Source organism: Ursus americanus, chromosome 34 (assembly GCF_024610735.1).
Source record: "Ursus americanus isolate L20-20 chromosome 34, mUrsAme1.1.p, whole genome shotgun sequence".
NCBI lineage: Eukaryota > Metazoa > Chordata > Mammalia > Carnivora > Ursidae > Ursus > Ursus americanus.
The window spans coordinates 13,144,508-13,171,421 of NC_142160.1; the positions used below are offsets into that span (position 1 = coordinate 13,144,508).

General features: G+C 39.7%; 2 pseudogenes; one reads left to right on the plus strand and one right to left on the minus strand.

The window, feature by feature from the left end:
* Positions 1-2,102: 2,102 nt before the first annotated feature.
* LOC123776423 (glucosamine-6-phosphate deaminase 2 pseudogene) lies at positions 2,103-2,512 on the plus strand (annotated as a pseudogene).
* A 23,326-nt stretch (positions 2,513-25,838) lies between these two features.
* LOC123776561 (U6 spliceosomal RNA) lies at positions 25,839-25,938 on the minus strand (annotated as a pseudogene).
* Positions 25,939-26,914: the final 976 nt, after the last annotated feature.

Genomic DNA, 26,914 nt, shown 5'->3' on the forward strand with positions numbered 1-26,914 from the left:
TGATTTGTCAACCTAATAAAAGGTTTGCCTCAGTTTCCTTGTAATAAGTATCATGAATTGTTACCAGGCAAAGGTCAAGACTTCTGTACTCAGGGTTACAATTTTTAACAATGTGACTAGCTTCGAGAAGATTTTTTAAGTAAGAAAATTAAGACAGAGAGCTTTTTACTTTTATTTATATGATTAATTTTTGTCTTTGAATATTCTATCATGTGACATACATAAATGTTGTAAGGGCTTGAATTTACCTAAGCCCATTAATAACAGCAGAGCAAATCAAATTTCAACACATGTGAAGGTCATAGTTGCATAAGATTTTTTTTTTTAACATATGCTTAGATTTTCTATCTGTTCTGTCTTCAAAGATGCCACATCCTTTGTAAAGAGCATGAACAAAATATAAAGGTATCTTTCCAATTCGGCAGGGTATTTTTCACTTCACTGAACTTACTACATAGATTCATGTAGAACATTCTAAAATTATTAGATAAGATTTAATCCGTTTTTTAATTGGCTTTTTTTTTTCATTGAAAAGAAAACTTTTTTTCATCATATGCTGTATTCTACAAGGTTTGCAATAACATTTTCAAAAGAATTTTCCTCTCGGTACGAATAGTCTTTTTTCTTCTTAGTTACGCAATAAGTGGAACTATGCGAAAGAAGCTATTGGTTTAAAAATACATGGCAATATAAAAGGCTTTTGTTTTCCCTTGCTTTGAGGAAATTCAATATAGTGGTGTAGCAAGGTTGGCAGGGGTGCTCCTAGAGAGAAAAGGGGGCCCCCTTGCCCCACTTTCAAGTGTTTGAAACTGAACTTGTATTCTAGGCCATACTATGTGTGGCGGTTGGGTCCTTGAATTAGAATAGTTTGCATAGGCAAAGAGAGCCACCTTTTTTTTTTTTTTTTTTTAAAGGAAGTGTTTCGTAATATATATGGGAAATAAAAATAAGGTGGAAGCAATTCGTACCGCACTGTGATGTCAGGCTGCCTGTGCCAGATTCTTCCTGTCCCAAAACACAGTCGTCCTCGGTGGTTGGATGCGGGACACTTTCAGGCCTCTGTTGGCAATGACACCATGAAAGGAACATACAAAGTGAGTATGGTTATTTGGATGCAGTCTCTGTTAATAAAGACATGAAGATTACCTCTGAACATCTGGTTCACTGTCAAATGACTCATCATTTTTGGCTGTCGTGCCAATACATGTCTACATCAGCACAAAGGAAGTAGAAAATCATCATGATTAAAAAGAACAGAATATGGAAGTTTAATTTTAAAAAATAGAAAGTGGCATCTATTTTTTTGTATGCAAAGGATTTGGGGTCATTATGATGAGGGATAGAAGCAGAAAAATGTTCACCTTTAGCCCAGAAAGCTGACCTATAGCCTGCATAGTTCCCATGATGATCAAATACGTCTGATTGCCAAATTTTTTAAGGGACTCATGACTGCCTGTATATCTCACCAATATTTAAAATAAAACTGAATGATAAGCACCAGAGACATCTTGCAAAAGTAGTTTTACAAGTAGAAATTCGAAGAAGACATTTATGATCTAATATTCCCTGCACGTCGCCTTGCCCTTGACCACTAAGTGTATCACCCCCAGCTTCACACAGGGCAAGGGCAGCTCCTTCTTCCTTCCGGTAGCTCTTTCTATCCTCCTGTTACTTAAATAAACCTACTAAGTTGCAGCATACAATGTCTCAAGAACTCTTTCTTGCCAGCTATGATCCCCAACCCTGCAATAACTGTATCTAAAATTGTAGCATCATCCAAGTTACTCTGTTAATAATTGGAAGTTCAGAAGCTGATGTGTGTAAGTGATCATTCACAACTCCTGCCAAGGGGAAGAATGAAATCAACACAGTTGAGTATTTAATAATGTGTGATAAGTCAGGTGACTTTTTTCTCTGAAAAAGTTATCAGGGGTTCCTACTGCCCCAGCATCAGAAGAGTTGATTGGTCTAGAAGGTGTACTAACATACATCATTAGTATCTTCTAAAAACAAACAAACAAACAAACAAAAAAACCCAACAGTTGTCAACAGAACATCACAAGAATGGAGAGCGCTCTTTTAAACACGTGAAGACAATTAACATGGATGAATATGTAGAATTTCCCATCAATTGTCCTGAAAGCTACCATTCGTCAGTGTGGAGTAACTTTTTAAAGCATATTGACATAGATCCTAAAATGCTCATATCCTTGATGGGAATGCTCCAGATTTACAAACAGAATGTGATGCATTTGAAAAGAAAATAAAAGAAGCTGGCACAGTAGACCTACTTGTTGGAGGTAATGATTCTCATAATAGGCCCACACAAGTCATTTGCCCTCTACGCAGCAATGGAAGAAGTCACCCATGTGTGGACCATGTCACCTTTCCAGCATCATCTCTGAACTACATTTGTACATGATGAAGATGTTACTTTAGAACTAAGAGTTACTACTGTAAACGACTTAAAGGTTTAATGTATGTGCACAATAAACTTACAGGTCCACTATAGGGTGTGGTAGTAGGAAATTGAAGGAGATTGGAGCAAAATTCTGCTTGAATGAACAAAATACTTTTTCTAAGAAGTAGATGAATTTCAGTTTTGCAATATAATGGAACATGGGGAATTTTTAAGAATACCATTAAAAATTTTTTAAAAATTCATTTGGGACAGAGAGATACACAGAGAGAGAGAGAGATAGCATGAGCAGGGGGAGCTGCAGAGGGAGAGGGAGAAGCAGACTCCCTGCTGAGTGGGGAGCCTGACTCAGGGGCTCAATTCCCGGACCCTGCGATCATGACCTGAGCTGAAGGCAGACACTTAACTGACTGAGCCATCCAGGTGGCCCTCATTGCAAACTTTAATTTTCAAAAAATATCTTTCTATTTTATCTGCATTATACACAAGCCTTCTGCACACGACTGCCTTAGTCATCTTCTTACAGTGCCATCTGGACATCAGAAGTCCTGCTATATACTGTTGGTAAAGGAATTTGAAGAGAAGACAGTGCCAAAACGTGCAGTTTATGTCCTTTTGAAAAATATGTAGAGTGCATATTTTTGTTGCACCTTCTTCAAGAAATGTGCTTTTGGCAGCAGCTTTCTGCCCAAGGATCCTGTCCCCATGCTTTAATAAAATCACCTTTTTTGCACCCCCCCCCAAAAAATGTGCTTTTATTTTTATTTAATGAGTTAGGTTCAGGCCCTTACTATAAACATCTTGGCTATTATGAGCTTCATACCAATAGTACACTAAGGAAATTCTTTTGAAGAGAATTTTATCATTATTGCTAAATATCCTAAATGATTAACCTTATTCCTCATATATAAAAAAGTCTAAAAGGATAATATGACAGAGTATATATAAAAGGAATCACTGTAAACTATTTTAGATTGCCATAGCAACTTGAATCTTAAATTACAAATGAAAGTACATTATTTTCTACCTTTAACTCAAATAAATCTCATATAAACAAAAAGCTAGCTGGAAAATCTTAGTGTGCTATACAAGCGGATTCTCCATTTCCTTTTCGGAAATGCTCCACTCTGCCGCTAGAGGGCACCATGTGCATACTGGGCAGAGACCGAGCCAAAATTTAAGTACATCTACCTCTTCTCAATTTTTTTCCCTGAAGGAATAACCCAGCCAACGTGGGTATGAGTGGAGATCAAAGCTGGGGGATAGGTTGCTACAGCACTTCCATGCAACTTCAAAGTCTTTTTTTTTTTTTTTTTTTTTTAGGGAGAGAGGAGGCCAGAGGGGCAGAAGAAGAGGGAGAGAGAGAATCTTAAGCAGGCTCCATACCCAGCGTGAAACTGAGGTGGGACTTGATCTCACAACCCTGCGGTCATGACCTGAACCAAATCAAGAGTCAGAAGCTTAACGGACTGAGACACCCAGGCGCCCCAACTTCAAACTTTTTTTATGATGTCCCTAATCATTTCAGCCCCCAGGAAAGCCGGAGTTCAGCCTTGATTCGGCTGGGAGCACAGAGTGCAATTCTGATTGAAAGACTGTTTTTAGAGGTTGTCCATATTGCTGGCAATATGGACAAAGAGTTAAGAACTGAGGAGGGTTCTTTGTGTTTGAGACAGTCCACTGCAACAAAAATCAGACCAAGCCTGGAAGTCAGAAGACCTTTTTCTATTCTCAGTTATACCAATTTCTGAGTAACTTTGTACGCATTAAGAGGGGGAACCAAGTTCCATATACAAATATTTGGCTTGAAAGAATAGATTCATACTTTTAACACATCGGATGTTTAAAGATCTTACTCCAGGGATGTCTGGCCAGTTCAGTGGTAAAGCATCCGACTTGATCTTGGGTTCGTGAGTTCAAGCCCCACATTGGATGTCGATATTACTTTAAAAAAAAAAAAAGTGAAAAATTAAGCTGATATATATTATATTAATATTCATTTTTATATATATTAATATTTTTAAAAACTTAATGTTAACATAATTCAAAGTAACCTAACTAATTTCATATCTAGCAAAGAACAGATAGCAACGGCTGACGTTATTGCAGAAATTTGCAAAATTGTGCATATTTGATTCAATATTTACTTGAGACTCTCCTAAAAGCAGACCTGCAATGTCTCAAGATAAAAATGCCCAGCTTTCCAAAGGCAGAATTTTATATGGGGGAAAAATCTATACTGATGAATTGTTCAAAATATTAAAGAAAAATATATGGGAAGAAACTGATACATAATACAGGGTCTCTTTTTCTGTTTTTTAATAACATTATGAATGATGCCTGCAGCTTAAGTAGCTCTCTCTAGCTCTTAAATCGAACCTGAAAACAACAGGACCAGGGCATGTCCAGGTACATCACATTGTCACGTCTGTAAGGAAGACAAATCCTGCTCCAAAGAGCAATGAAGAGTTAACACAGATCTTACCCCTGGGTCTCTTGAAAAGGCAGCAGAACATGGAATTTCATCGCATGACACAAAGCAAATCATCCTAAACATCTTCCTTAGCAAACACCCACCTTACCTTTCCTTCTCCCCAGTGTCAGCTGTTCGTTCTAATTTCTTCAATCCTCCTTTTAAAAACATTCACCATTCCAGCCTTCTTCTCAATTCTCTTGCTCCTCATTCTTGTCTTTGCTTGGGTGGTTTCTCGTGCCTGCCTCTGTAGTATACTCAGCTTTCTTCAGTGATAGATCTTTTCCATTTCCTCCCTCAACCGAAGATATCCCTTGGAAAGTAAAGGAAGAAGAAAGTCTGTATTTCTGGGGCACCTGGGTGGCTCAGTCCTTAAGCACCTGCCTTCAGCTCAGGGCGTGATCCCAGCATTCTGGGATCGAGCCCCCATCAGGCTCCTCCGCTGGGAGCCTGCTTCTTCCTCTCCCACTCCCCCTACTTGTGTTCCCTCTCTCACTGGCTGTCTTGCTCTCTGTCAAATAAATAAATAAAATCTTTTTTTTTTTTTAAAGTCTGTATTTCTATGTACACCACATAAAAAGTGGTGGGAATATCATACTGTCAAAAATGAGAAGGGAAAGAATAGGAGAGAAAGAAACTACCTCTTCTAAGAGATACTTTGTGAAATGATATTTGCTTTTGTTAGATTTGACATCAGCCAAATTTGACAGAATCTGGCCCAATCCCATTCTCAAAATCACAAATAGAATCACAAACTCTTTGACCTGGAAGGGATCAACAAGCCCAAATCCCACATTTTACAGATCAGAAGGCTGACACCAAGAGAGGGGACTGAATTATCCAAAGTTCTCCCACTGGTCACAGAGCTGGGTTCAGAACCCAAATCCACTCACCCTGACCTCCTTTGTCCATTACAGCACACTGCTTTGAGCTCAGTTTTGACTTTGAGCTTAGAGGATTTTTTTGTTTGTTTTGTTTTGTTTTTTTTGTTTTTAACATACATATTATATTGAGGTCTTCCTTCCAAGAAAAGCCAAAATCTTAAAACAGAAATAAAATCATCTTTCTTAGGATTTTCTTCCCCCATTGCAATTATAGAAATACTTTTTGGGGCGCCTGGGTGGCACAGCAGTTAAGTGTCTGCCTTCGGCTCAGGGCGTGATCCCAGCGTTACGGGATCGAGCCCCACATCAGGCTCCTATGCTATGGGCCTGCTTCTTCCTCTCCCACTCCCCCTGCTTGTGTTCCCTCTCTCGCTGGCTGTCTCTATCTCTGTCAAATAAATAAATAAATAAATAAAATCTTTAAAAAAAAAAAGAAAAAAAATATTTTTCTGCCTATATGTAGAATAAACGATCAATATTAAAATATTATTGATTGCAAACATTTTAATCTAAATGATAAACTATAAACATTTCAGAAATATGGGGTGCCTGGGTGGCTCAGTCGTTAAGCATCTGCCTTCGGCTCAGGGCGTGATCCCGGGGTACTGGGATCGAGCCCTACGTTGGGCTCCCTCCTCTGTTAGAAGCCTGCTTCTTCCTCTCCCACTCCTCCTGCTTGTGTATCCTCTCTTGCTGGCTGTCTCTGTGGCAAATAAATTAATAAAAACTTTAAAAAAAAAAAAAAGAAGAAAGAAATATAGTGTATATATTTTTATAAAAGTGATTTTTGTAAATATTGGAAAAACCATAGGTAGGTAATATTACACTTGTTTATTTGTTTCTTTCTTTATTTATTTAAATTGTCTGTACTTTATTTTATTTTATTTTATTTTATTTTATTTTATTTTATTTTATTTTATTTTATTTTATTTTAAAGTAACCTCTATGCCCAAAGTGGGGCTTGAACTCACAACCCTGAGGTCAAGAGTCACATGTTCTACTGACTGAGCCAGCAACGCACCTCTATACTTGCTTATTTTAAATTGAACACACCAGGGACACATGGGTGGCACAGTTGGTTAGGCGTCTGGCTTTTGGTTTTGGCTCAGGTCGTGATTTCAGGGTCATGGGATTGAGCCCCGCATCAGGCTCAATGCTCAGCCTGAAGTCGGCTTGAGATTCTCTCCTTCCCTCTCCCTCTGCCATCCCCCCTGCTCATGATCTCTTTCTCTCTGTCTCTAAAATAATAAATAAATAAATCTTTTTTTAAAGGATGTAAAATAAAGCACAACTATAGAACTTTTTAAAAATTGAGATTTATCTTATCATCTCCATTTCTTTGATAGAAAACATAAAGAACTTTTTTTTTTCTCCTTTACCACTGAGGGTTTTCTTCTCAGATCAAGTACAACCCTTCCTGAGACATACTAAATTCTGATTAGAATGCATTTTCCAGCTCACCTACAGGCTCCTGGAATACAAGGATGAGTAAGCCATTCTCTTGAGCACCTCAGTTTAGTAGAACAATCTAGCCATGCTCACTCCTAGTTGTTGAAACCATCCCACCAACCAGAATGCCATGTTCCTCACTATCATCTCTTTTTAAGATTTTTATTTTTAAGTAATGTCTACACCCAACATGGGGCTCGAGCTTACAACCCTGAGATCAAGAGTTGCATGCTCTACCAACTGAGCCAGCCAGGTGCCTCTCTCACTGGCATCTTTTAAGTAATTCCACCAAAAATGTTTCACATTTTCTTTCCTAGCAGGTTACAAAAAACTACTCCAACAATACCTCTACTTTACGAAACACAAAATACATTTCCTTTTTATCGAAATATCGCTACAGAGAAGAATTTATCTTGACTTTCCCAGTGGCATACCTAAGATACTCACAGAAATAAACAATTGTTGGAAATATTCTGTATTGTAACTGCAAAAGGCAAGATGACCACTTTTTTCTCTTCAAAAAAACAAACATATATAAGGGTTATCTGCTCTGGGATGAGTATTATCATCTGCAAACAGAAAATGAATTTAAGATTGCAACATGGCTTTTTGTGTGATTAACAAGAAAACGAAAAGATTGTATATGCAAAAATAGCCCAAGTATGATTCTCTTTATCTGGGAACAAACCTGACAGTCTATGAGCTTTTGTAACCTTAGCTTGGTCTAAATTAAGGAAATGTGGGGTGCCTGGCTTTGCTCAGTTGGAAGAGAATGTGACTCTTGATCTCAGGGTCATGAGTTCGAGTCATATGTTGGGTGTAGAGATTACTAAAAAAATAAATACATAAACTTTGAAAAAATTAATTAATTAAGGAAATGTGCAGTGGTCAACCACCTACATTTAAGTGTAATGGTAGACATTTTTCACTTAGCACATTTTCCATTTATCACATTATCAAAGATTTTAAAAGCAAACTCTCCATAGTAGCGAGCACACTGAGAAATTTGCCAGTGGTCTACATTCGTGGAAATGTAACTTGCTATAACCTTGCTCAAAGGCAATTTGGCAGTGGATATTAAAACTTTTAAACTAGAAACTAGTCATGACTTCGATTCACCAATTTTGTTTTTAGGATTTGCTTATGAAAATAACCCGAGTTAGGCAAGAAGAAGGTTTATCATTCATTACTTCAAATAACAAAAAGCTGAAGAACGCTTAAATATCCAACAATAGGGGCATACGCATATGGTATATGCCCAGGATGGAATACAATGCAGCTGCTAAAAATATTGTTAAATAAGGTCTAGTGGTATATAAAATTGTTTATTATATATTTTAAGAAAGAAAGCATATATAAATACATGTAGAATCCATATTCGTATATTTTAAAAGCTGTAAAGAGTATATAACTAAAACTTCCTGATGATTCCCCTGGAATGGTAATCAAATACATGGCATTATTTTCTTCTCTATATTTTTGTGTACTTTCTAAATTTTCTACAATAAACGTGTAGTGCTTTTGTAATTAAGAAAAAAATCCTGGGACACCTAGCTGACTCAGTCTGCACAGCATGCGACTCTTAATCTCAGGGTTTTAAATTTAATCCCCCCCCCCTTGGGTGCAGAGATTACTTAAAAATAAAATCTTTAAAAAAAAATTCTTTTCTTTTTTTAATCCAGGCCTTTCTCAATGGACTGTCCAAATGGGATAATGACGGGAATTACTAGTAGGAGACAGTTTGCAAGAGTGCTGCAATTGTGTTCAGATCACACTTGCTGTTGCAGATGCATGCAGACCATTTGTCCTGCTGGCTCTGGAGCTCAGCAGTTTCCTCTCCTGCAGCAGCACACAATCCAAGGAGGAGTGCCTCAGTGGGCTGGCCCCCAGCCACCACGCCTTCCAAAACCCTGTTGGAAGAGCAGAAAGGCCAATTCCCCACTAACAGGCAGATGGTGAAACATCCTCTTGGCTCCTGTAAATTCAGCCATATTGGTGCAGACACAGCTGAAAAAAGGCAAGCAAGTTCTGCAAGGCCAGGCAAAATTAGTCCTCTCTCAAGGGAGTGCTGTGCCATGCCAGCTGGCATTTCCTGCCATGCCCCCAGCCCCTTCAAGGCTGAGAAACTAAGTGGATGGTGTGCAAAAAAGTGAGGCCTGGGCATCTCAACTGGTGAGGAGGTGGGCTTAGAGCCGTGTGAATATGAAACTGTCCCCCACAGGGTTAATGAGGTAAAAACTGTCCCAAGCAAGACTCCTACTGATCCCCCCACCCCCTTCTTCCACAGGAATGTGAACCTTATCTTTTGGAGGCAAACAACAGGAAGAGCTCCAGCCAGCAGTGTGAGCTTGACTCACACCTGCAGGGATGGACCATGGGGTGTCCACAATTACCTCTACTTCATTGTAATGCTAAAATCTCCACGGAGGGGGAGCACAAGCTTTGTTAATACAATATAGGATGCATGTATAGCCATGTGTCCCAAGTACCCCTGCACAACCTTATTCTGGCCTTTACCTGCAATGCCAAAATTCCCCTTTCTGAACATTCATCTTAACCCTAAATAGGAGAAATCCACTCACCCTCACTCCGGGAGCCTTGGCTTTGGAAGTTATTCCCTGTGATCTCCTTCTCTTCTGCAAATAAAGTTCTTTTTGTGTGACAACTCCACTTGGTGTAGCCTCTTTTCTGTCGCTTACCAGAGTGAACTCATGTTAGTTCAGTTACAAATACAAACATGCTGTCAGGAATCAGAAAGAATTCCACAGGACAGTGAAGTGGAAGGAGTTCTGGATTGTGAATTTGGAGTCCTGGGTGCCGCTTATGTCTCCCTTTCTCTCTCTCTAAATTTTAGTTCCTTCTTCTTCGAAAATAGTGGGATAGATTGGGGGGGGGGGTGATAGATGAAAGGAGCTATAAAGTTGCTTCCAGCTTTCAGAACCTTTATAATGATTTATAATGAAGTTATATCAAATACATTTCACTCACTACAAATTCACTCAGTGCCTATGTACTTAGCAAGCAGGAGCCAAGGTGAAAAATAAAACAACAAAAAAACACTGCCTACCCACAGGACTCACAGTCAAAAGCATTGACAAATTTCTCAGTTCCAACATGTATAATTATTCACTACACCATTTATTTAAGAGAATGTTTTGCACCAAGATTGAATTTTTTCCATTGCCAATAAAGCTGCTTGGCTCATTGTTAGGAAACAATGTGTTTACTATATAGTGGGGAACAATGTAGGTTTGGGTTAAAAGCTTGAGACAGAATCAGAGAGTTCTAGTTCAATCTGAACCTCCTCTTTGCTAACAGGATGACACTGGAAAAATTACTTAAATTTGGCTTCCTTGCCTGTAAAATAATAAGAATAATAGTACCTACTTCCTAGGGTAATTATAGGAAGTAAATGAGCTGAAGCATGCCAACTAAGTTCTCAGTAAATCATTATTTGTTGTTAATATAGAAAGTGTAGAAATAATTTTAATATAAAACAAAGCACAAAATCTTAGGGTTTTTTTTGGGGGGGAGGTTTGCTTTTTACAAAATCTTCGAATTTGTAAAGGGACCTTAGAAAGAATCAATTTCGTTTCAATCCTTTCAAGTTACATAAAGCAACTGTGATTCAGAGAGTTTGAATAGGGCCCTGGGCCACTAAGAGTTATTTTATTTTCTTTGTATGTGCTAATAATTAATTAGAAAATGTACTGTGCTTTCCTGAGGGGGGGGGAAATTTCTATATCATGTGGAAATTATTTCTATGATTTCTATTATTTTGAGTCTTCTATTTGCTTCTTACTGAAATTTGACTGCCATTTCAGAAAGTCTTTCCAAAAAGAATCTGGAATTTTGGCTAACTAGCCCACTTGATCCCTGCCCCAGCGTCTTTGCAAAATCCATCGTGATTGCTTCAAGTAAACTTAGAATCTCCCTTTCTGTGTGTATGTGCCATGCAGCCTGTTTTCTCTCGGTTTTTTAAGCCACTTTTGACTAGTTAGAAAAAATACTTTCAACTTTAGACAAGCCAGGTTTGGTTCATTGACACCAACCAGACAAATATTTTCTCTGGAAATCAAGACTCTGCATATGCAAATGTGTGCAAGGCAATGAGACAGAAGGAAAGGGCACTAGTAGAGAACTGAGAGAAAGCGAATTAACATTTATCCCAAGCTTTCCACATGCCCACGGACTCCCCTAATCTTCACGACAACCCAGTGAATTAGATTTTACTATTCTAAAGGTGAAAAATCTGGGCGCCAGAGGGCAACTTGCCTGAAGTCACACAGCCAGGAGATGATGGAGTTGAAATTTGAACCCAGGCCAGTCTGCTTCCAAATTCTTTCCAGTGTATTAGCCATACTCTTGCTCACTCACAGTCTTCATGACATTCAATTGATGGAGTACCTCTTGATGTAAAACAAACAACAACAACAAACAAAACAACACCTCCCCCCAATTCCTACAAGATGGTTTGGTCACACATTTGGAGAAAAGAAATCCATTATGCAATTCACTAAAAAGTGTGTTGAATGTCTAAGAGGTGTTACCAAGGCAGTGTGCTTCAATTGTTAAGACTCAGCCCATGTAAGGTAAGTGATGCTTTAGTCCTTCCTGATAAGATTTTCTTGTATCACTATGTGTTATGATTCTTGTATCACAAGACAGAGGAACTTAATGGATGAAGACAAGAAGAGTTGTATAGATTTTATTTCCATTAAAACTTCTCTCTAAATCCAATCTCCTTGTAATTGATCAAGCCATTTTTGTGGCCTTTTTGAGGTTAAAGGTTTCGTGTTCTCCTTCACCTCCCTCCTCTGGCTTTTTTTCAAGCATTTTTCCAGTCCACTTACAGTTCAGAACAGATGTAGATGCTGGCTTGCTCCCAGAATCTTGCTGCTAAATCATGACTCCACCGTTCCCCATGGACTGAGTAGTGCCAAAGTAGAAAATGACTTCAACCCACAGCAAAATCTGTGCTGCTGCCAATCCGTTTTAAGCCCAAAGGAAGCAATTCTATTTGCAGCTTTTTTAAAAATTTCCAGTTTATGCTGAGAAGGTATAGTACATCACATTTTGGTCATCTATACAGTACGTCTTACGGCCTGTCTCTCCCCTATGGCCCCAAAATGTTGTCATTTGTCAATTCCCCAGACTGGGAGCCAAAAAAAAAAAAAAAAAAAAAAGGCAAGGTCTTCAGAATATCAGAGATAAGCACATGAACAGGAACTCAACAAGAAAATAAAATGATCTCTATAAAAAAAACCCCAAAACTGCAAATCATTTAAAATACGAATAAAGAAAGAGGATATGACCCGGAAGATGAATAAAAGATAACTTTGGGTTGCTCACATGTAATAATGTCTGCTGTATCATTTCCCTGTCACTGATGGGTACAGGAAACTGTACTATGTTGATAAAGAGCAGATGATAAAGGGAACAGCTGTCAGTAACTGAGTCCTTTGTTACGGAAAAACTACTCCAGAAAACCCCAGGCTCAAAAAACTGCAGCATGCAGTAAACAGCAGAAAGCGAAGGGACCAAAAAGTACCGTTACAACATTCAATTCCGGAAACATGTGGAGAATATCCATCATGGAAAGGCCTTGACTAGGTGTAGCTGAACATCTTCATTAGGGATCAAGCAGAAGTACCAAGTGGTATCTTGATGACAAATTTGGGGACTTAAAGAACCTGTCTTTTCAGGGTTCCCTTTTTTACTTGCTTTAATATATTTAGGTTTTTAGAGCTCTGACATTTCCTCAAACAGGCTTATTAATCTCATTCATTTATTCCTTCACCAAGTATGTGTTGAGCTCCTAGTAGGGTCAGGCATTGTCTGAGGCACTGGAACGGAGTATTGAATAAGAAAGACCAGGTCCCTGCTACTATGAAGCACTCATTCCAGACTCACACTTCTTATGTTTCCAAAGAGCAAATTTTAAGCAGGTGACCTATTTTATCACTGTAGAAAATACTCAGACCCCTCACGTTGCAGCTGAGGCCCAGGAGTGCAAGAGCATCTGGACCTGGGGGCCCAAACAGATAGGGTTCAGCCACTTGCTGCTGACAAAATCCAAAGGCAGAGAAACACGTGGCGATGAAACAAGAAAGGAATTTATTTCAGTAAGGCCAATACTAGGAAGACAGTGGACTAGCATCTCAAAGACAGTCTCCAAAGTGCTGAAAATACTTCTAGGTTTATATAAGGAAAATGTGGGACAAAGGTCAGTGGGTACGTGCAGGTGGGCAGTAAAGGTCAGGTGGATCATTGTCTTGGGGTCAATCATGCAGGGTCTTGCTGGCTCAGGGCAGTCCTTGTTGCTTGAGGAGGTAGTTTCGGTTACCATCACGGGATGCTTTGCCCTCAAGGTCTTTTGCTTAAGTTAAGAGATAAGCTGGAAAGAACATAATCAATTAGAAAGTACAGACTGAGGTCAAAATGAAGGTAGTTGATGTGCTCTTTGAAAGTGGTATTTCAAAGTGAGTATATTTTACTGCCAATAATTTTTCTTCATCAAGGGATCCCTTCGTTTTTAGCCACGAAACATATGGCCTTAAATGGTAGTAAAAACAAGCAATGAGAACTTGGAACTTTTAGAAGGGTCATTTATTACTATACATAGTGCTAAGCCTGCCCTACCCTAAAATCTCCACAGAATGAAAACCAAGAATCCAAAGAGATATACACCCACCAGTGGGGCATAATCGCCTTTTACTTAAATAACTCTCAAGAAATAACTTGTTAGTTTCTATTAACATTTGATGAACTTTGACAAATTAACACAAAGGATTAAATGAAATGACCTTTGTTAACAGGAAGCCAAAGCAAAGGGAAGAGAAAATAAAATGTAACAGAAGGGGTGCAGAATATGCTACCTCAAAATAAACCTCTTTGGCATAAAGATTACTTTAGGCTGATTAGTTTTGAGAAGCTGCAGACATAATAGAAGTAGAAATTGTCCCTCTTTTCTGAGGGACATTTACATTTATAAGGAACATCTCCATTTATAAGGGTGTCTCCCTCTCTGTATCAGGAAGAGAAGACAGTATCCAAATCTCTAGAAACTTATCAATGGAGAAGGTCTGACTTAAATCTACATAACAACTTTACCCTTTGTTTACTGTGCTTTTCCTGGTAATCTCCCATAATTAGTTTCCCTGCCCTACCCAAACATCTTTCTTTTGTCATTAGCTGATGATGGTTTTTAAGGTGGTGGCTTGAGCCCTTTCAGGGAGTTACCCAGTCTTCCTAGTCTGTGCATGTATACAAGAGGTATATATGTTATTATACTTCCCTTTGTTTTTCTTTTGTTAATCTCTCTTATATTACAAGGAGGTACTGGGGAGGAAAAGTAATTTTCCCTCTACCCTTCTAGGTTCTTGGCTGAGACCACACACCTCCGACCTTGAATATCATCTTCAGCTGAAGACAAAAGAAATATGTAGGAGGCAGGAAGCCAGTTATGGGAGGTTACCAGGAAAAGCATGGTAAACAAGTTGTAGGGTTGTTATGCAGATTTAACTGGTGTCTTCTCCATTAATGAAAGTTTCCAGAATTTTAGTCATCCTCTCTCTGGTACAGAGGGAGACACCCTCACAAATGGTGATATCTCTTATAAATGTAAATGTCCCTTACAAAAGGGCAACTTCTACTTGTTTTCAGAGTTTATTTTGCATCTGCTGTTTCTTAAGCATACCCAGATGAAGAAAACACTCATGCCAAAGAGGCATATTTTAGGGTGGCATATTTACTCCTCTTCAAGAGTCTCAGCCAAGAACCTAGAAGAGTAGTGAAAAAATTATTTTTCCTCCCATACCCAAATCTCTTACAAAGGATACTGAACTAAAGTCTGTCTTTTTTTATAAATGAGAAAACTAAGCCTTCTAGGAGGTAAAGTAACTGGTTCCAAAACACAGAATAAGGAACTAAGCCTTCTAGGAGGTAAAGTAACTGGTTCCAAAGCACAGAATAAGGGAAGGGGCCGTGCCTGGGTAAGGTTCAGTTGGTTAAGCATCTGCCGTGGGCTCAGGTCATGATCTCAGGGTGCTGGGAATCAGCCCCACATCAGGCTCCCTGCTTCGTGTGGAGTCTGCTCCCCCTATCCCTCTGTCCCTCCCACCTCCACGCATGCTCTCTCTCTTTCTCAAATAAATAAATAAACAAACAAAATCTTAGGGAAAAAATGGAGTAAGAAGGAGTTCTCTGGGGTTGGAGGAAGTCTATAAGGCAATGATGACCACTGGATTTCAACTTCTCATTAGTAATGTCTCACTTCCTCCACATGTGGAAAAAATTAAAAAAAAAAAAAAAATTGGGGAGAGTAGCCAGGAACCAAGCTTCAGCTGGGAACAACAGGAAGCCACAGCAAATTCAGTGTCATTGTGGCCACTGCAAATAGCAAAAGGTAAGGAACAACCATGGCCTGGCAAATACAAATGTACCTAGGAGTACAAGAGGACAGAAATTGGGATTTTAGGTGCCAGGGTGCAATAATGAGTAAGACTTGGGGGATTCTGTTCTTCAAGATCTTCTGAGTTTAGTATAAGAAACAGACTAATTGTACTACGTGAGAAAAAGGCAGAGGAGTCAAAATGAGAAACACATTTAGCCCAAGGGAGTCAAGTGATTAATTCTGTCAAAAAAACATAGGCATCATACAGGAGGGATTGTATGCTGGGTATTGAAATATAAATAGGAATTTTCCAGGTAGACAAGTGGTAAAGACCACAGCATTCCAAATTAGTGAACGCCCAAGTGCAAAAGTAAAGAACTACAATCATGTATTATGGCTGAAGCTTAAACTTCAAGGAGGAAAAATAGTAGATGAGTCTGAAGAAGTAGGTAAGCCAGTGAAGTTTTTTGTTTGTTTTGAAAATCATTTCAAATTTACAAAAAGTTCCAACAATAGAAAAAAGAGTACATAAAAAACTGGCATGCCATTTATCCAGGTTCGTCTATTGCTTTTTTTAAAAGATTTTTTACTTATTTATTTGTGAGAGAGAGAGGGAGGGAGAGCGCATGCACATGCACGAGCTGCGGGAGGGGCAGAGGGACAAGCAGACTCCTGCTGAGGGCAGAGCCTACCCTTAGGGCTCTATCCCAGGACCCTGAGATCAGTGACCTGAGCTGAAGTTAGACATATGCTTAACCAACTGAGACACTGAGGCACCCCCAGATTCATCTATTGTTAATATTTTGTCCCATTTGCTTTCTCATTCTCTCTTTACACACACATAACACTTTTTAGCACCCTTTGAGAGTAAATTGCATACAGCCATTGATGTGATTTTGTTTGTGGGAGAACATGATCGGATTTGTTTTTTGTTTTTTAAAGATTTTATTTATTTGACAGAGACAGCGAGAGACAGGAAACACAAGCAGGGAGAGGGTGAGAAGGAGAAGCAGGCTTCCTGCTGAGCAGGGAGCCTGACATGGGGCTCAATCCCAGGACCCAACCACTGAGTCACTCAGGTGCCCACATAATCGGATTTGTGTTTTAAAACTAATCACTCAGGGAGGGAGGGAGACTTTCAGGAAGACATTGTGGGGGTCTGGAAGTAAAATAATGAGTGATTAAATGAAGGATGCATCTATGGAGATGAGGAGGAGGGAGTAGATTCAAGAGAGGAATAAGTATTAGCAGTTGGACGTAGTATCTGAGAAACAGGGAAGACCATGGTGGAACCTGGGATTTAGGACTTAGTGGTAAAAGTCCTGCCAAGACAAGAGAATGATGATGGTTACACAGCAACATGAATCATTGAGATATATTAGATGCTGATTATATACTAAGGATTTTTCTAAAAGCTTTAGATTATAGGGGCTAAGGGGAGACCACCCCAAGATGGGTCACTTTGGCAGGAACATTATCTTGAGTTAAAAGCAATCAAAACCCGGCAGATTCAGGAAAAGCTCTTTACTTCCCCCTCAACTGCTCCCTTACACCAAGAAGACAGCTATTAAAAGAGATTCCTCTTTACCTAAGACACTTATCTACATAATAGGGCAAGCTTTGTTTTCCAAACATCTCTCACCTTCCTCCTAATGGAATCCTCAGATCCTACCCCCTCCTTAGCTTAGTGTCAACTTTAGCTAAGTTTCAACCTCCCCCAGAAATGTAGTCTTAACTATAGCCAATGAGTCAGCGTCAATGAGTGCCACAAGGGCCCTCTCTATCTCAAAAATAATCTGCATAAGACCCCTTGCTTTTTCCCTAAGGAAAAGCCAACTTACCCCCAACAGTCCTTTTCTTTTGCTAATAACTTTCTTTCCCCACCCTCCTTCTATGAAAATACTACTTGCTAGATAGGATACTGCCTGATTCCTGTATCATTTAATGAAGCCAATTAGACTTTTCAAACTTATTCTGTTGAATTTTTGTTATTTAACAATACATATTACATAGTTTTAGCTCATGCATGAGAAAATTAAACCCCGAATACCAAAGAGTAAAAGATACTTTCAACCACAAATTTATTTCAAGTTGTATGAGGCAAAATTAGATATGGAAATGACAAGTCAATTTTATTTCTATTTTAATATTCAAAATGGTTTTAAAACAACTGAGATGGCAATCGGTATCTCCCAGGCGCCCCCTTGTGGCTTGGTTTACTGATTCCCAAATTTATCTGATGGGCAGAATCTACCTGGAGAACTTCATGAAAATAGTTTCCAAGGCTGCATCTGCAAGTGATCAGAACAGGGTAGAAGGAGATCTATCTATCTATCTATCTATCTATCTATCTATCTATCTATCTATCTATCTATCTATCTATCTAGTTTTAAAGCTCTCCAGAGGGATTTTGATTTTGATGACCAGTCACTGTAGAAACTGGCAGCTTAAAAATTTCCCCCTTTTCAAGTTCACTTGAAACAAATTTCAGAAACAAAGTTTTCAGAGCCAGAAAGAGACAAAGAGAGCATTTTGTCCCATTGTTTCATTTTACATGTGAAAAAACTGAAACTGAAAACGAGAAAGGCCTCGCCCAAGGGCACAGAGGATGTAAATGGCAAAATCAAGAGCAGAGTCTGAAATCTTCAGCTGGCTCTCAATTCAGCAAGGTTAATCGGAACAATTCTGTCTGTCCCATCCATCTCCACATGTTTATCCCTCAACTCACTGAGAGCTCAAAGTCCCTACACCCCATATCACTTCAGACCGAGGACAGTACAGGCAAAAAGGCCAACAGATATCCTTTGGAGAGAAATACTTCCCTTTCTAACATTTGGCATGTCTTAAAGATTGATTTTAAGGAGGCACAGGGAATGAAGCAGGATAAAATGTTCCCTATAGGAAAAGTCACGTGAATGGGCAGAGTCTCTCCTCTTTTCCAGGATTTGTCTATGTTGGATATTTAATTTTTTTTAAAGATTTTTATTTATTTATTTGACAGAGCAAGAGAGCATAAGCAGGGCGAACAGCAGAGGGAGAGGGAGAAGCAGGTTCCCCGCTTAGCAGGTCCCTGGGATCATGACCTGAGCCAAAGGCAGATGCTTAACCAACTGAGCCATCCAGGCGCCCCATACGTATTTAACATGTTTTGCCTGTTGTTCCACATTTAAAACTTTATTCTTTTGGGTCTTGAAACTTGAAAGTGCAGTTGCAAACAGAACGTTCTAGGCAGAGTATGCAGGACGGTAACAGGAAAAACCGCTTTCTAGTCTGACCCTAGACAAGGATTAGTTACTTAATCCACAGAAAGGGACTACTGCATAGGGAAGGCGCTGAATGCGGAAAGGAATTTGAAAAGTGGAAACAGGCCTGGGAAAATCTGTCTGCCCTGCCATTTTGCAAGGTGTAACGCTGTTTATCCCCAACATAATTACATTTCTGGGATTCCTTTGGGTCCTTTCCCTTTGATCTTTCTCGGTGTCCGCAACTACTCAGAGTAGTTCTGGGCTCATCTCAAACCTTGCTTTTCCAAAAGTCAGACTAGCAGCTTGGGCATACCCTGGGAGCCAGTTAAAAATGTAAAATCTTGAGCCCCACCCCAAAGCTACTGAAGCAGAATTGGCATTTTAACGAGAGCCCCATGTGATTCATATGCACATTAAGGATTGAGAAATAGTGCTCTAAAAAAAAAATGCAAGAATCCCATGGCTGAGAGAGAAGCAAAAGGTTACCTAGGCCAGTTCAGAGTTTTCTCCACTGTATTGAAATCAAGGGTTTCATGGTATGTTTCCATGATTCCAAGAAGCATAACCTTTTGCTGAAATTACTGTATGTATAAATATTTTAAGCTTGAGGACTATATCACGACCCAGTTTCTTTCTCTCTTCCTTTATTTTTTTTTAAAGTCTCTCTCTCTCTCTCTCTTTTAAAAATAATCTCTAGACCTAACGTAGGGCATAAACTCATTACCCTGAGATCAAGAATTGCACAGTCTCCTGACTGAGCCAGGCAGGTGCCTCTCTCTCTTCCTTTAAATTACATACACTTAACTCCACCTATGGTTGGGCATTTGTTTCTAAATGGAATCAAAGGGAATTAGTTCAAGCGTTGTCATTTGAGGTAAAAGCTCCCAGCATGTAAATGAGTTGTGCGGACTTCAGCAAATTGGCTGTCTTGAGCATGAGTCACCACAGCCATAAGATACAGATGCTACAGTCTACCCTGTGCATCTCCCAAGAATAGCAAAGGATCAAAAGAATTCCTCATCTCTGGATTCCCTTCATTCCCTCATACTCTGCTGATTACTTCGTGGCTCAAATCAGAAGTGTAGGGACCAGTCTTCACTTCCCACATCAGCTCCACCATCAATGACTAGCAAGCTTATCACTTCTCAACACCTTCCATTTCTTTTATCCTCACTGCCACTCATCTGGACTCGAGCCACTATCATATTTCACCTCAATGAGGGCCTCCTCTGGGCAACCCCTACCTCTAATGCCCTTCAAATCATCATATACCCTGAACTAAGAGACTTTTTTTTTTTTAAAGCACAATTTTGATCACAAAATTCCCCTACATAGAACTCTTCAATGGCTTTCAAGGGCTTGAGTCCCAAATCCCCATGTGACTCATTCATCTGGCCACCTTCTCTACAATCTCTTCTCTTGACACTCTCTAATTGCATTGATTTTGAAAATCAGAACTAGTAGAACTTTATCAGGAAACAACTTAGTATCTGTCTCCCGCTGTTCCTTTCACCTTTCCTGTCTCTTATTTCATGCTTGGATGAAACTGCCAGCAGTTGCGATGACTTTTTGGTTTCCTACTGGGTAATACAAAATATTATGGTCACCTCCAGTGTCACACATTCTCAGTTCAATATTTCAAAATATCTAGTCCTATGTAACACGGAAAATACCAAATTCAATTTAAGATGAAATTGTGCTCATCCCTAGGCTGGAGCCCCATGTGGGCTTGCTGCTTGTGGAGGAAGGGGTTAAGTCATGGTGCTCTCTCTCCCACACAGTACTCCAAACCTCCTCCACCCCCTGCATTTTGCTCAATCTCTGACTCCAAAAGGGGGTTGAAGCAAAGACAGAGAGGTGAGGTGAGGATTCAATTTTTTTTCCCCTGGCCAGTGTTATGGAAAGATGCCACACCAAATGTAGAAATCAAGCTGTTCCCACTTCTGGCCTCTCTCCTAGTGTGTAACTGTGGACAACTACAGTCATTTCACCTGTGCACTTTTTAAAGCATGACTTGACATCATCTACCATGTTCTCTGAACACCATGTCCCTCAGGATATATCAAATTCTCCTCCTGGTCTAACTGAAGTCCTTCTCTTCAATCCTGAGGTGAAAGGGTAGCACCCACCCTCCCCCTTGGAGGAGTTGAAGGAAACAGTTCTCCCACCAAAAAAACATCTCCACAGAGCATTCCTCCACAAATCATTCCTGCATTTCCACTCTCTCAACTGTTTTATATCCTTATGTGGCTAAGGGATTCCAGAGTCATATTACCAGTGTCTGGATATTGACATGGAAATTACTACAGGGTGGTCTGTCTTGAAATGTGCTTCAGTTTCAAAACTCTCTCACCTTTAGTCAAAGCTTGCCTTTCATCATTGTGTTGTGTGGGATTCAGTTGGTTTCTGGAACACACCACATTCTCATTGACTTCTGGGTTTTCAAACACGGTGTCTCCTCTTCTTGGGACACACATTAGGCCCCATTCCTCCTCATTTGCTTCACCACTTCTCATGTATCTGCAATTCCTCATCCACACCGTGGATATAGGAGGGTTGAGAAAGTAAAGATAAAGAAAGGATTTGTGAGCCAAGGATATATTTCATAGATGAGGAAATCAGAAAAGCCAATAAAACTATGAAAAGATATTCAACCAAATCAATTATGGAGAAACTACAAATTGAACCTATAGGCTATCGTTTTCCACCCATCAAACTAGCAAATGAAATGAAAAAGTGTGACAATACCAAATATTGGGACATACAAATGCTGAATTATTGCTTGTAGCAGTGTAAAGAGGCCCAAACTCTTCAGAAAACAATTTGACATTGTCTTATGAAGGTGAACATGTGCATACCCTAAAACTCAGCAATTTACTTCTAGGTAGTATGTACCTAGAGAAACATAGATGCAATCAAGAGACATGCACAAGAATGTTCATGGTAGCACTGTGATGATCAAAAACTGGAAACAATCCACATGTCCTCTGACAGAATGGGCAGTAGATTGACTTAAAGCAGGGCTAAAGAAACAGAATGCATATTTTTAATTGATTCTGTCTTTCTTTGAGCCGAGTTCCAAGTATGTTCATATGATGGGACACAATACAGCAGAGAAAATGAATGAATTATAGCTCTATGTGACAACATAGATAAATCCAGGGGCATCATGTTAAATAAAAAAGCATATTGCAGAAGAATACTTCCAGCATAATACTTTACATATAATGTTTAAAAGCAAAGTTAATGATGTATTTTGTACATACATATACAAAGACACGTAATAAAACCATAAAGAAAGACAAGGAAAAGCTAAACAAAAAATTCAGGATAGTGGTTATTTGTGGGTCAAAGATACAGTGAAGAAATGAGACATAGAACTGGGTTATAGACACATGAGTGTTTATTTATTATAGTCTTTATGGCATCTCTATTTTATACACATTAAAGATATATGAGTGACATATCCATAGGTGATTTTATATGTCTAAAATATTTGATTGAACAAATCAACAAAAAGTATGAGTTTAGGGACGCCTGGGTGGCTTGACCAGTCAGTTAAGCATCTGACTCTTGGTTTTGGCTCAGGTCATGATCTGAGGGTCATTAGATCGAGCCCTGTGGAGGGCTCTGTGCTGGGTATGGAGTCTGCTTAAGATTCTCTCTCCAAAAAAAAAAAAAAAATCTCTCCCTCTCCTTTTGCCCTCTCCCCGCTGCCCCCCCCCCCATGCTTGCTCTCTCCAAAGAAGAAAAAAAGTATGAGTTTACTTATTTCTCCCTTTATTTGTCAAAATCAGTTGTCTTTGTTATTTCGAGGCAGGGTCTATGATTCTTGAACACCAACTTGTTTCAAGGCCGTACTCTGAGCCCCAGTTCTGAGGAGGCGTTTTGCCCATGTACTTAATCCAGTTTCAGTCAACAAGGAAAGTGGGAGATTAAGAGCTGTGTCCCACTCCTGGCCCTGCCATGTATCAGCCCTGCGATTTCAGGAATCTCAGCCTCAGCTTGCTTGCCTACAAAATGGTACTAACAACTCCAGCCTTACAGGGCTGCTGGGAGGATTCCATGAGACAAATGTGCACAAAGCACTCGGGACATAGTGCTCAGATCATGTTCGCTTCCTTCCCCATCATGACAAATAGGTAAGGGTGTGTGTGTACGATGGTGTGCAATCATCACCGTTCTTTTTTAAAGATTTATCTGTCTAGGGGCGCCTGGTTGGCTCAGTTGTTAAGCGTCTGCCTTCAGCTCAGGGCGTGATCCCGGTGTTCTGGGATGGAGCCCCACATCAGGCTCCTCTGCTGGGAGCCTGCTTCTTCCTCTCCCACTCCCCCTGCTTGTGTTCCCTCTCTAGCTGGCCGTCTCTCTCTCTGTCAAATAAATAAATAAAATCTTAAAAAAAAAAAAAAAGCACATGTTCCTTCAGTTGTTCTGCTCTTTAAAAAAAAAAAAGATTTATTTGTCTATTATTTTACAGAAAGAGAGAGAGAGGGAGAGCGAGCAGCGGGGGAGGGACAGAAGGAAAGGGAGAGAGAGAACCTGAAGTAGGCTGCATGCTCAGCACAGAGCCCCAGTGGGGTTCGGTCTCATTACTCTGAGATCACGACCTGAGCTGAAATCAAGAGTCAGACGCTCAACCGACGGAGTCACCCAGGAGCCCCATCACCATTCTTTACAAACCAGGTTTAAGCTTGTGCACTCCTTCAGTCAACTTTCATTCATTGATAATGGATGGGTAGCTTCGATTGCGCAAGTGAAAAATGGCATCTTTCTAACCTCAGGATTAGGCCTAATGAAGAGATTTCTGACCCACATTGTGCACCACATAAGAATAGAGTTATAGGGACTTAGGGGATGGGCCAGAAAAATGTTTAATAAATAATGAAAATATGACCCTTGGCGCCAGTATGGTCCTTAAGGCCATTCATACTCCCCTGCCGTTCGCTGAGTCATTGCTAAGCTGGGGAAACATGAGCTCCTGAAGCTACCTGGAAGGCTGGTTATGTCATCTCTGGTTGAAATGGATCCCAAAATGGATGTCATCTCCTGGAGGGAGGGGTTTAACTCCTAGGAAGTGAGATATTACTTTGTTGCAGTTTGCAAAACAGATCTATTAGACTCCATTCCCAGAAACTGTCTTCTGAATGACTTAAAGCAGGGCTAAAGAAACACAATGCATATTTTTAATTGATTCTGTCTTTCTTTGAGCCGAGTTCCAAGTTGCCTAATACATTTTTAAATTCCCGAAGAGCTAGCTGCATTCAGAGTGACTCCAAAAAACTTGTTCTAATTTGGGATGTCATAGGCATCACTGCCATACATCCTCACAACAACAATGGCAACTCTGGCTAATTGGGGGATATATGAAAGGCTGTTCTCTTCATCTTCCTAATCTGCCTTCTCCTTCACTTTATTGGGTAGCAGTTCTTAAAATTAGGGGTATGAATATGATCTATCCCCTCATTAATTCAGAAGCTGGGTCACAGGAGGACCCTAGGATTTCAGAGCTAGCAGCTGGAGCTGAGTTCTTGCACGCATTTCCCAAGGTCACATCTTAGTGCAGTGGTTCTCAAACTGCAGTGTGCAACAGAATCACTGGGAGGGCATGCTAAAACACAGATTGCTGGGTTCCACTCCCAGAGTTTCTGATTCAGTCTTTGATGTATAGGGTGGGGCCCAAGAATTCACATTTTTTGGCAAGTTTTTGGCATTTTTGATGCTTCTGGTCCAGGGACCACAGTGTAAGAACCACTGTCTCAGCTAATTGAAGGACCAGGTATAGAGGCCAATGCTTAAGCAGCCCAGTACTTTCTCCAAGCAGGCTCTTCTACTGGGTATAGATTTCATGCTTACAGTATGGAAACCAGAGGTTCCTCTCCTCTGGGACTTCTGAAAGGGGAAAACTGCATTGCAGGTAGAACTAAAAGCACGACCTTTAGAATCAGAAAGACCTGGGTGAGGGATCTGCCAGTCCATGGTTTAGTTTTCTGACTTTGGGCAAGTTGTTTAAGGTTATTTGAATCCCAGTTTCTTCATTTGTAAATCAGAAATGATTAGTTCTTCTAACAATTTGAGACTTCTGAAGAATAGTCCAAGAACTATTTGACATAGAGTTATAGGAGTATAAGCCATTAACAGAGCATCTAATTTAATTCTTCACTTTTCAGATGTAGAAACAAAGACCCAGGGAAAGTGTCTTAGCTACGATGTCATAGCATATGACAGAATGAGGACCAGAATCCAGGTCTTTTAATGAGCTTTGTTTTGTTTTAATCATTCATATTGGATGAGTATTTCTAAACCAAACCCTTCAAAACTAAACACTTTAGTAGTGGAAATCCATTCATATGTCAAGATGTAGACTTATGATAAATATTTTAGAGAGTCATATTAGCCAAGTTCTATGATTTAATCTTATTTTTTTTTTCTTTAGAGAGAGAGAGCATAAGCGGGGGGCGGGGGTGTTGGGAGGGGCAGAGGCAGACAGGAAGAGAGAATTTTAAGCAGGTTCCACGCTCAGCGTGGAATGACCCTGAGATCAATCATGACACGACCCAGAATCAGGAGTCACTTAACCAACTGAGCCATCTAGGCACCCCTAATCTATTTTTCAAAATACCAATTCTTTTTTTTTTTTTTTAAGATTTTATTTATTTGTCCAAAAGAGTGAGTGAGTGAGCGCACAAGCAGGGGGAGCGGCAGGCAGAGGGAGAAGCAGGCTCCCCACTGAGCAGGGAGCCCAATGTGGGACTCGATCCCAGGACCCTGGGATCACGACCTGAGCTGAAGGTAGACACCCAACCGACTGAGCCACCCAGGCATCTCTCAAAATCCCACTTCTCCCACAATGTTACACATTATACTTTTTTGTTTCTTTAGTGAAAAGAATGATCTTTAATGTTTTGGCAAAGTCTTTTTCAGCCTAGAATAAACATGAAATAAGAAGGCTGGAGTGAAACATTTCACAGGGTACAAAAATATGGCACTCTTCACAAATTTGTCATTCTTGTGCAGGGGCCATCCTAATCTCTGTATCATTCCAATTTCAGCATATGTGAGGCCAAAGTGAGCACCACATTACTTTTATACAATGGGACATATTATGGGAAGATAATTAGAATTTGTTCTGCTCACTCTTAACTATTAAAACTTACAGCAACTCTCTAAAATTGATTTTATTTTTCTTTAAGTGGATTTTCAAAAAGTCTTCCTTGTGGCATAATAATGTTTTGGAAAAAGGGTGTGGCTATTTACAGAATTCTTGTCTTTGCTACTAGAAATAAATACTCTTGAAAAAGGAGAGTTTAGTAGATGGGAAATCAATTTCCACATGAAGGAGGAAAAAGTTTTAAATGTATTAGGAAAATTATAGTAAACGTTTAAAAGAAAAAAATGGAACTCAAAGGACATTATTCACTGAAGCTATACTTATTTGAGGTGTATACAAATTAGAATATTTTAGCTAGTTGGGGCGCCTGGGTGGCACAGCGGTTAAGCGTCTGCCTTCGGCTCAGGGCATGATCCCGGCATTACGGGATCGAGCCCCACATCAGGCTCCTCCGCTATGAGCCTGCTTCTTCCTCTCCCACTCCCCCTGCTTGTGTTCCCTCTCTCGCTGGCTGTCTCTATCTCTGTAGAATAAATAAAATCTTAAAAAAAAAAAAAAGAATATTTTAGCTAGCTAAAAGTCCTCATCTAGTAGACATGGACCTTGTGGTGCAAGAGAGTTGAGAGAAAATATTAATATTTTTCAAAATATTAATATTTAGTGAAGCCAAGAAATAAAGGTAATTAAGAAACCCGAGTATGCATGCAAAAGAATGAAACTGGATCACTTTCTTACATGCTACACAAAAATAAACTCAAAATGGATTAAAGACCTAAATGTGATCCCTGAAATCACAGAACTCTTAGAAGAGAGCACAGGCAGTAATTTTTCTGACATTGGCCATAGTAATATTTTTCTAGATAGGTCTCCCAAAACAAGGGAAACAAAAGCAAGAATAAACTACTGGGACTACATCAAAATAAAAAGCTTCCCATTTGGAA